Source organism: Nannospalax galili, unplaced genomic scaffold (genome assembly GCF_000622305.1).
Source record: "Nannospalax galili isolate Female #2095 unplaced genomic scaffold, S.galili_v1.0 scaffold336, whole genome shotgun sequence".
NCBI lineage: Eukaryota > Metazoa > Chordata > Mammalia > Rodentia > Spalacidae > Nannospalax > Nannospalax galili.
This window is the reverse complement of record NW_008343385.1, coordinates 4,792,239-4,799,846: the sequence shown is the minus strand read 5'-3', so window position 1 is coordinate 4,799,846 and position 7,608 is coordinate 4,792,239.

Genomic DNA, 7,608 nt, shown 5'->3' with positions numbered 1-7,608 from the left:
TCCTTTTTATAGACTGGACACTGGTTCAAGTCCATCTGGTGGGGTCTCCTCGGCCTCCTTGATCAAGAGGACAGGTGACCCACCACCATTATAGGACATTTGGAGGGGACTAGTCCCCTGGAACTAGTCGACCTAGGAGGGCAAGGAGCAAAAAGCATCCTTTATGTCCCTCTGACCAAATTATTATAGACCTCAAAGTATGTCAAACATCCAAGAAGGTTAGTTCCACCAGTCTGGTATTTTTAATTACTCTGTGTCATATGGATAAATCTTGGGCAAAGATCAGTTGTTCTCAGATAAAGCTTACCTAGACATATATTTCTTGATCTGCTATGTATAATTTGTCAGTAGGTTGTAGGAGTAATATGGTTCTCTCTGGTTTTCAAAACTAGCTAGGCACTGTTTATCTCTCACATTGTCTTTCCCCTCCATCATGGTTTTCCCATTTAAGGAGCCCCCATTTCCCCCTTTTCTCTGTTAATAATACCCTTCTCCTTTGGTCCTACCTCTCTTGAGCTCCTTCTTTCCCTTTATCCCCTAGGTTCCTTGTGTACCCTTCCCTCCCCGCTCCCTTGAACTTAAGGGCTTAGGGTTCAACTCTGGTGTAGCACTTGCCTAGCATGTGTGAAACCTTGGGTTTGATCCCAGAACTACCACAAAATAGAAATAATAAATATTAATAAAGCAATGAATACATCTTGAAATCAGCCCATGCAAATGGTAGTATTGAAGGACATTCCTCATTCTTTTCCATAGACACACTGTAGTTTGTTGATGGAGAATAATACTTTTTAGGTTATTTCTTTGTGAATCATATAATGTGCTCTACAATTGTGCTGTACCTCTAGCCTCAAAGCTTGCTTTCTGATATAAAAGAAGGGATGCAGTTCATTGTTTTCCAAAAGAAGACCCTGAAAATGAATCCACCTGAACCACCATTATTTGCAATGTCAATATTAGACTGTATAGCACAGTAGTTGATAACTTGAGCTCTCGTGTCAGGCAAGGCTGCCTTTGCCATATTTGAACTTTTTGATTTTAAATGAACTTCTCAACAGCGTAATACGTTGAATTGGAAATAAAAGTGGTAGTTACCAGAGCTGTGACAATGGCTCAGTATGAAAGTGCTTGCTCCTCAAGCACATGGGCCTCAATCTAAGTCCCCAATACCCAAGGGAAAAAAAAAAAAAAAAGCTGAGTGTGGTAGCTGAGCCTGGTATACCTGTAATCCCAGTGCTGGAAGGCAGAGACAGGAGGATCTTGGTGGCTCAGTGTCTTGTTCACAGGGGAGTGGTAGAGGAAGACTTCTGGCATCAACCTCCATCTCTGTATATGCACATATGGGCACACACACACACATGCATACACACATAAACACACACAAGAGTGATAGTTAACCATATTGGATAGTTGTGAGAATTAAAATGAGAAAATTCAAATAAAATGCTTACCATTCATATTTGACTTAAAGTACTTGCTCCTTGTATCATATTTTATTATTGCTCATAAATGTGTTTTTTTTCTCTTTTTCCTTTTTTTTTTTTTTTTTTTTTTTTTTTTTTGAGACAGGGTCTGCCCGTAGCCTCAGCTGTCCTGGAACTCACTATGTAGACCAGGCTGGCCTTGAACTCACAGAGTTCCACCTGCCTCTGCCTCCTGAGGACTGGAATTAAAGGCGTGCGCCACCACGCCCTGCATATGTGTTGTTTCTTACAGCTGAGATAGGAGTCCAAATATGCATGGTCATCTGTGGCCAGGGTGAGGCCAGTTAGTCATTTTTTTTAAGACAGGGTCTCACTATGTTGACAGGCTGTTCTTGAACTCAGATTCACTTGCCTCTGCCTCCCAAGTGCTAGGATTAAAAGTGTGCACCACCATGCCCACCATTTAGGCCAGGTGGGAATCCATGCCTGAGCCTTTGGTAATCCCACATAGGGCACCTCTATAACTCAAAGACAGAAGTTCCAACAAGGATCCCCCAGAGGCAAAGGTTTGTATTAACTGACCAGTGACCAGATCACAGATTCTCAGTCATTATTGCACCTGAGGAATCACCTGAAGAGACTTGAACTTGTTTCCAGGTGGATTAATCAGGATCTCGGGCAAAGGTTAAAACTGTAACACTGTTTCACAAGCTGCTCAAGTGATTTTCATTAGGGTTGAGAGTGACTTAACCTAATGGTGTTTAAAGGTCCTCTTTAGCCTCAGACAGAATCCTCCAGGTCAAATTCTTTGAACTTCTGGTGTCTAACTACAAATGTATGTCTAAGCAATTGTCTGCTGCTTCTAATGATGAGCTATCTTTTTCCCTACATGGCAGTGGCTTCCATTCACCCTTCTGTGCTGTGCTGCCCTCCATAGGATCCAGGTTCCTCTGCCAATGGCATCTCTTTCCATATGCTTATCCTCCTCTCGGGCTCTCTTCTCTGTTCTCCCATTCTTAACCTCTCTCTCTCTCTCTCTCTCCTCTCTCTCTCCTCTCTCTCTCTCTCTCTCTCTCTCTCTCAAACTAAACCAAAACAAGCTGAAAAGACCCTTTGTGACCCTGTGCCCCTATGCCCCTAACCTAATTGCTGGTAGACACACACAGAGAACAGGTTGAGCTAAATCTCAGAAACCAATCATGTAAGGAGACAATTTGATGGTATTTTATGTCATAAAACTAGCCAGGGTTCAACTCTCAGATTATATTTTAATGGATAACATTGTACCTAACAAGACACTACTGATCTTCCCTTCCCTCCTTCCCTCCCTCCCTCCTCCCTCCTTCCCTCCCTCCCTCCTTCCCTCTTTCCCTCCCTTCTAATATCATGGAAAATACTCAAGAATTAAAATTTTTCATTTAATCCACTTTACAGGTACAATGCTGTGGCCTTAAACATATACCCAGTGCTGTGTGATCACCAGCACTCTCTACTTCCTGAACATTTTTGTCACCACAAACAGAAAACCCTGTACCTGCTTATAACAATCACTCCCTGCTCCTCCTTAACAGTTCCTGTCAGCCCCCAGTCTCTGCGGATTTGCCTTTTCTGCCTATTGGATGCAATGCAATATGTGGTCTCTCTCTCTCTCTCTCTCTCTCTCTCTGGTCTTTTTGAGACAGGGTCTCCCTGTAGCCCCAGCTGGCCTGGAACTCACTATGTAGATCAGACTGGCCTTGATCTCACAGAGATCTGCCTGCCTCTGCCTCCACAGTGCTAGGATTAAAGGCATGTGCCACCATGCCAGGCATATGTGGTCTTTTGTGTCTGGCTTCTTTCAGCATAATGTTTCCCAGCTACATGTGCTGTGGTACCAGCACATGTATCCATTTATATCTAGTATTCCATTGTATGATGCATCACATTTTGTTTTCCCATTCATTTTTTGATGGATACTGGGTTTGTCTCTTCCTTCGACTATTAGAGCTGTGAGCATTCATGTAAAGGTTGTATCTGAACACATGTTTCCTACTTCGCTATATCCTTCTTAGTGCTTGCTATGTTCTCTCTCTACATCCCATCCCTCCACCACTTGCTACTTGTTCTCTCTCTCCTCTCTCTTCTCTTCCTCCCCTCTCTCTTTTCCCCTCCTTCTCACCCTTCCTCCTTCCTTCCTCATCCCTACGACCACACTAGGAGATATAAAGTGGTAATAAAGTGGTATCTTATTAGAGGTTTTCTGTTTGTTTGCTTGTTTGAGACAGGGTCTCGCTATGTAACCCTGGCTGGTCTGGAACTCACTAAGTAGAGCAGGCTGGCCTCAGTCTCACAGAGATCCTCCTCCTCCCAAGTGCTAGGATTAAAGATGTGTGCCACCATGCCCAGCTTTTTGGGAGTTTTGATTTGCACTTCTCAAATACCTAATGATGCTGAGCGTCTTCTCATGAGTGTGTTGGCCACTTGTATATATTTGTTGGAAAAATGTTAGTCGTTTGTGTGTGTGTGTGTGTGTGTGTGTGTGTGTTGCTAGGACTCAAACCCAAGATCTTGTCCATGCTAGGCAAGTGTTTTACCACTTAGCTACAACCCCAGCTGTGCTTCTCACCTCTTCCTTCTCCTTTTAGTTTTTATGTGTATGAAAAGGAGCAGGGAGTGATTGTTATAAGCAGGTACAGGGTTTCTGTTTGTGGTGACAAAAATGTTCAGGAAGTAGAGAGTGCTGGTGATCACACAGCACTGGGTATAAGGCCACAGCATTGTACCTATAAAGTGGATTAAATGAAAAAATTTAATTCCTGAGTATTTTGCCATGATACTAGATGGGAGGGAAAGAGAGAGAAGGATGGAGGGAGGGATGGAGGAATGGACAGAGGAAAAGAGGGAGTAGGGGAGGGAAGGAAGGAAGAGGGAAGGAGGGGAAGGAAGGAGGGAGGGAAGGAAGGAAGGAGGAAGGAAGGAGGGAGGGAGGAAGGAAGGAAGGAGGAAGGAGGGAGGGAGGGAGGAAGGAAGGAAGGAAGGAAGGAAGGAAGGAAGGAAGGAAGGAAGGAAGAAGGAAGGACGGAAGGAAGGGACCTACATGACTGGAAGTACACTGCATGCATGCAATGCTCATGAAGCTCAGAAAAGGGGATTGATTGGAACTCCTGGAACTGGAGTTGCAAATGTTTATTAGCTGCCATGTGGGTACTGGGAATGGAGCCTGAGTCCTCTGCAAGTATAGCTAGTGCTCTTAACCACTGATCCATCTCTCCAGCACCCCTCCCCCTTTATTTTTTTTGAGACAGGGTCTCATGTATGACGGGCTGGCTTTGAATTCACTGTGTAGCTGTGACTGACTTTGTCCGCCTGACCCTCCTGTCTCCACCTTCTGAGTGCTGGGATTGTAGGCAGGTGCCACCACACCCAACCTGTTCTTATTGCTGTGAGTGCCACCATGTGCCCTCTAGCCTATTGCCTAAGCAAAGGCACCAAGAGTTAAAGATTTCTCTCTTCCCATCTTCTCATGCCCAACCATTTAACAGCTGCTCACTGTACCTTTGTCCTCTAATCTAACATCACTAGCTCCATTACACTAGCTCTAATTTCTAGCATTGCATGCCTGGAACACTGCAGTGACTTGATGACTATTCTTTCTGCTTTTAAGACGTTCGCTCTTGGGGGTTGGAGAGATGGCTCAGTGGTTAAGAGCACCAACTGCTCTTGCAGAGGATCAGGGTTCGATTCCCAGCACTCACATGGTGGCTAACAACCATCTGTAACTCCAATTCCAGGGGATCCGATGCCTTCTTCTAACCTCCATGTGCATTGTACCACATAGGTGCACCTACATACATGTAGGCCATACACTCATACAAATAAAAAATAAAAGTAAAATAATTTTTTAAAAAGATATTCACTCTCAACTTACTTTGTGTACTTTCTAGATTTAGCTGATCATGTTACTTGAAATTCTTTAATGCCTCTCTATGGTGCATGAAATAAGAAAACACATTCTGAAGATACATATCCTTAAGCATGGTATGAGATGAATTTGGTTATTTATCCATAGGTTCCCCTGTATTCTATGGTGACTTTCATATTTTATGCTCCAATAATAATAAAGTATTTGTGGCTCCTTAAGCATCTCGGTAGCATTTCACCTCTGTGTCTTGGTGTATGACATTCTCTACGGCTGGAACATTAGCCTTTGTCACTTTGTTCTTATCAAATTCCATCCCTAAAGCTGATGTTTTCATAGACTTAGTAAAAATCCTTAATTCCCCTTCTTTAAAAACTTTTTACAAAATTTCCAAAGAATCAATAAAAATATTATTTAAAAAATTATATATGTGGGATTGTGCATATGAGTGCAGTGCCTTCAGAGGCCAGAGAGGGCATTGGATCCTGTGGTACTGGAGTTAGAGTTGGTTGTGAGCTGCTCAGCACATGTGCTGGGAACCAAATTTGTGTCTTCTGGAAGGAAAATATATACCGTTAACTGTGGAACCATCTCTCTAGGCCCCCAGTTCCTCTCTTTTATCGCACTGCACACTTCACATGATCATAATATACAAATTACTTCATTGTAATTAAATCACTTGAATGAATGAGTGTTTTCTGTGGAGATCGTGAGGTTCCTGAAGACAGGAACTGTTTATATTCCATGTAAGATGTAGAGTAGCTTCATTTTTCTGTCTTTTTCAGAAGCTACCCAGAACCTCTGTTTGCTTTTTCTGGTACTAAACACCCCTCTGCCCCATGTGGCTGCCTGCCACCCTCTCTCTTGTTTCATAACCAAATGCTAAGTATAAAATAGCTACTCTCAAGGACAGATGGTTTTTTTTTTCTTTACCATTAGGGATCATAGCTATTTTAAAACTTTAGGTAAAAACTTTTTATAGATTAGTTTCCTTAATGAAATATGCAATAAATTTCCTTTATTTGAATCCTATATTTGGCCTAGACTGACCCCCAAACTTTAATGCATTTATTTTACAAGCAAGAGTTGCTAAATGTTACTTGAGTTTACTGTCATTGTCTGTTGTTTGTGAGCCACCCTTCTCAATAATGCTAATACTTAATGGATAAAGGTGTGTTTTGAAAGAGATTTCATGCTACTTTGAGGAAATGTCAGAGTTCAAAAATGAGCCAGAAGTAAAGACAGCAATAGGCTTAGAGATCTGGTCATCCTATCACACTGTAAGTGCTTACTTGTCCTTCAGGACTCGGAAATGGGGGTGAGAAAACTAAGCTGCCTTCATGGCTCTCAAGGGTGGTGTGAGGATTAGGGAGATAAGAGCGAGGCCTCAGAGCTCACCTGCAAGCAGACTGGAGCTCTCTCCTTTCTGGACAACACAAAAACACTTTAGTAAAATTGGATGTTTCATACCAGGCACGGAGACTTTGTCCTCTAATGCAGCTTGGAGGCCACAAAGTAGGGGCAGTGTCCTCACTGCAGACCAGAATCTACGGCATGAGTTTCACACATGTTTCCACAGCATAGGGATGAGAAATGACTGGTGGTCTCCTACTAAATGAATCTACCTACAGGGACCCATTGGAGAGGGAGTGAAAAACACAAGAGAAAAATGGGGAGCGAAGAAAATAAGAATTGCACTGGGGAATGAAGAATAAGAAGAAAACACACACACACAGAGAGAGAGAGAGAGAGAGAGAGAGAGAGAGAGAGAGAGAGATTGTATTAGTACTCATGGCTGTGACAAGAGGTAACTTAAAGAAGAAAGGGTTTATTATGGCTCACAGTTTGGAAGGACACAGTCCCTCATGAGGCAAAAGGCATGGCAGCAACAGTGTGATGTAGCTGGTCCACACCGTGTCTGCTATCAAGAAGCAGAGCCAGGACAAGGAATCAGTCCAGGTTTTAAAGGCCCCCATCCCTCCCCCAGTGACCCACTTCCTCCAGTGAGGCCCTACCTCCTAAGGGTTCCCAGCCTTTCAAATCAAGGATGCATGAGCCTATGGGGGACATTTCACATTCAAACAACAGGTGGAGAGAGAGAGAGACAGACAGGAGGAGGCAAGACAGCAGGAAAGGTCCAGCAGGTTCTCTAGCAGCTTTTACTTGCTCAAAATAAGTGGAGACCCAGGAAAGCCTCCTCAGTAAAGTTCTTTTTTTTTTTTTTTTTTTGGGTTTTTTTCAGACGGGGTCCCCCAGTACCCCTAGCGGGCCGGGGCTTTTGAGGGC